The sequence below is a fragment of the Mesitornis unicolor genome, unplaced genomic scaffold, assembly GCF_000695765.1.
Source record: "Mesitornis unicolor isolate BGI_N332 unplaced genomic scaffold, ASM69576v1 scaffold48571, whole genome shotgun sequence".
Lineage (NCBI taxonomy): Eukaryota > Metazoa > Chordata > Aves > Mesitornithiformes > Mesitornithidae > Mesitornis > Mesitornis unicolor.
Window position 1 is genome coordinate 28,510 of NW_010164051.1, and position 3,965 is coordinate 32,474.

A 3,965-nucleotide genomic window follows, 5' to 3' on the forward strand; every position below is an offset into this window, starting at 1 on the left:
GCCAAAATGTGCTCGTACAATAGGAAGTAAGTATTTAAGGCACACAGGACCCTATTTAGATGCAAACTTGTAAAAAGTTTAAATTATTAAACCTGCACTTGCATTTTACATATATATAAGTATATATGTATGTGTGTGTATATATAATCTATATTTTAATAGACCTATATAAAAATAGATAAAAAAGTTCAGTCACATTAAGAATTAAAACCACTATTCTGTTTCTCTTGGTGAAACAGCCCTTGCCTGGGAAGGTTATTGCAAAAGCATCTTTGGTTTGAGATGCTGTATTTGAATAACGTTCCAGTCAGGGAATGCGCACATCTCCAGCGTTCTCTGAAGCTGCTCTGTGATTCATGCAGTATTTAAACGGGTTTCCTCTGTGTAGTAATGAACGGGTAATGCTTTGTGTGTTGCCCGCTTTTGACAGAGGAGGTGGTTAATGAGTGACATTAGTTTGGTTACCAGGCACTTTGTCAGTTCCAGTACCAGCTGCTAGCAATAAGAAAGCAAAAAAAAAAAAGCAGTGGTAAAGTATTTTTTGATTTTTATCATTCAGATCCCTCTTCTTCTTGCCCCCTCCTATTCTGCCCTCCAGAACCCAAAAGGGCTGATAAATATCAGTATTTGCAGCTATGCTAGTTCACAGCAGCAATTAAATGAAAAGCCTTTAAAAAAGCACAAACATGCTGCATGTCCGTCTGTATAGTAAAAAAAAAAAAAGCACTTTTTATTGTAAGCATTTGCAGAAAGAGATAGCTCTGAGAAGCACTCTTTAAAATAATGCACTTTGAACTCTCCTGGAGAGCTTTCCCTCATTTTTAAAGACCTTTTTTTTGTTTGGTGTGCTGTAGGCTATGAGTATCACAGTTTTCAAATGCAAATAAATCCTGAGTGGAACTGTACATAATAGCCTCGTCATAAATATTAAGTCTGTACAAACACAGCACGGTAATTCCTGCCAGTGGTATGGATTAAATCAGGGTTTTCGAGCAAGCTTTTAACATTTCTTCATTTGTTTGTGATACGTGTTTGGTTTTTGTTTCCTTTGGAACAGTTTCCAGTATAAATTTCTGGTAAGGTTCTTATGATAAATTAAGGATAGGTTTAAGTATAGCATTGTAACACAGCTTGATGTGACATGATTTGCATATTAGCCTTTTAAAACAGCTAATATTTTGTCCATGTTTTAAACATAAAATGTGTTTTAGTTGTTCTGCATATGTAAACATTATCTTATCAGGATGGTTTTGTGTTCCAGAACAGTAGTTTTATTCTTAAATGATTTGCTTGTTCTTTTACCTACTTGAAGAAGCGACACTGTAAATGACATCATACTCTCCTGTTTTTAGACAGAATTCTGCTGCTGTTACCTTATTTTAAATTTTGCTGTAGCTATTTTTCCTGAGCTGTATTTGAAATAATGCTTATGTATTCTAACTTATGGGAATTTTTAATTGAATATAAAAGCTGTAAATTTTGAATGTTAAAAAAAAAAAAGCTTTATATTTGAAGATGCAGATATTCAGTGATGTACTGAACTTTACTTTGTCCAATATCTGTTTCTTGCTGGTATTAGTAAAATGAAACCCTGGTGAATAGTATGGCAAAAAATAGCTTTCATTAGGTCCTTACAGAGTGTACATCCTCTCGCCTCTGTTCTTACATACAAATTGGGCAAACAGGAGCCAGCATGGAACAGCAGCTGTAGTGCATAATCCAGTTTTTATATCCTCCAGCTATTGGGTACCGAAGTGCCCGTTGTCAAACAAAGTGTCAGTACAGCCCGGCTCGCTGGTTTGTCCCAGCCCCGTGTTCCTGGGTGGACAGCTCAGTTTCTGCTCATGACCAGAAATGCTGTTTTTTCCTGCCTGACAAGATGAACGGGTGTAACTTCTTCATCTGCCGGGAGCTGGAGTTCCTCAGAGGGTACGTCTGGGAGCAAGTGTCTGGGTAAGGCAGCTTGTCGTAGTCACCCCATTTCTGTGTGGTGTATCTTGCACCGATGAAGTAATACATGGGCATATGTAATGTGCCTCATGTAATAAACCTCTTTCCAAGTGTTTTCTGATTCACTGGAAACTCTTTTTTTGTTTTCCCCAAAGGGTGGCAGGTCGCACCTTCCACAGCTCTGTGGCTGCACCCAGTTCAGCTGGAAGAGGGGTCTCAGTGGCCTGGGGTACAAAGACTGCAGGACTTTGTTGAAGTAAATATGACCTGAGCATTGGGTAGGGTGCTTTCTGTCAATTTTGGGTTCAGCTGGTTGTATATTTCTCCTGAAGGCTCTGGCTGTAATCAGAGCCGGAGCACTGTCGGTTAGAGGAGCAAGTTGGGGCTGTTACCAGCGTGGAGCTGTTCTGGTAGCACTGAGACTCTTCTGTGAGGAAGCAAGCAGCAGTGTGAATATATGCAGCCTGAAACAGAAATAAATCAGTCCTTCCATTCCAGCAAGGACTGCTGATGGCTGTCTTCAGGTTGGTGATGTGAAGGGATTTGTGCTTCCCCAAATCCAAGGTAAGTTGCCATAATCCTTTTCTGCAGCTCTTGCAGGAGGATACTTTATGTCATAAAAAAATTTTCTGAAAATAACTGGCAGTGAAGTTTGAAATTAGGTGGTGTGCTGAGGTTTGTACAATCACAGCCCCAGGCTGGTTAGAAAAAAGATAAATAATCCTCCAAGTCCCTGAAAACAATATAAATTTTATTTTCTGATTTTTAAATAAATAAACAGATGGTCCTCAGCAATTCTGTGCTGCCTGTAAGGACTTTGAGGTCTGTCCTTGTTCCACAGCACGTCTCTGGGGTCCAGTTTCAGAAAATGGACTTCTTCAGTGCTCTCAGCAATGAAATCTTTCAAGCTTTGTTGGACAGTGGCTGGAAAGGAGAGGTCACAGGTATTAGAGGAGGAGGAAAACTTCCTTGAGGTGTCCCCGGATGGGGAATTCATTTCTAGTGAGTTCAGTCCAGTGGGATTCAGTGGTGATTTTGCAGATGTTGACAGTAATGGCTTTCTGAGCAGGGAGCCTGTGCTTTTAAAGTGTTGCTATCCAGCAAGGTATAAGGCACAAGGATCCAAAATCGGCACTGCGGACTTGCAAAACATAACTTAGTTTCCCTGAGAAGTTAGCTCTGTTACGTGTGAGAGTGTTGCACAGGTGGCAAGCCCAGCATTTATGTTGTGGCTTTTACAGAATTCAAGTTTTGCCTTGTCAAACACCAGGTGGAAACGGATGTGTCCATGGAAGTCAGACAGCAGAGTACCCACCTCCATCCCTTTTCCTGCCTCGCTGCAGACAACTCTGGACTAAATGGAAATTAGAGCAAAGCTTGCCAGCCAGCACCAGGCCCAAACCAGGATGTGGTGGCTGGTGATGAGCTCTGCTCCTAGGAGAGCACAGGAGAACTCCACTTTCAGCTAAGGTGGGGAGGAACCAAAGTGTGGGGAAATGGAGGGAGAGAAGAGGTCCCTGACAGATTCCTGCTCAGGGAAAGTCTAACTACACCACAGCACTGTCCTGCAGGAGCCTGAGCACGTGGATAAGAAAATGAAGGAGAGTAAGGTTTATAAATAGTCAGTCCTTAAGAAAGCAGCTACCTCTACAGCATTGGAGTGGTTGCAGGGAGGGGAAAAAATGAGCATTGTGGGGCAGGAGCTCCCTCTTCCTATGTTTGTCACTGGACTCAATATTGGCATTTCACTGTATTAAAATACAGCTTGTAATTAGACTTACTTCAAGAAGTCCACATCTAGACTGAAAGAAAAATGCTGTCTTAGGATATAAACATTGAGGAACGAAAACACCCAAATGCTCTCTTCAACTGTAGACTTTTTGTTTATAGTGGCCAGTTTCCTGTAGGAAAAAGCCAACCTTGGTGGTTTGTACCAGAAGGAACGGCACTTTTCACTGCAAGAAAAGGGCAAGAAGGAGGGCCTGGGTAGCTACAGACCAGTCAGCCTCACCTCC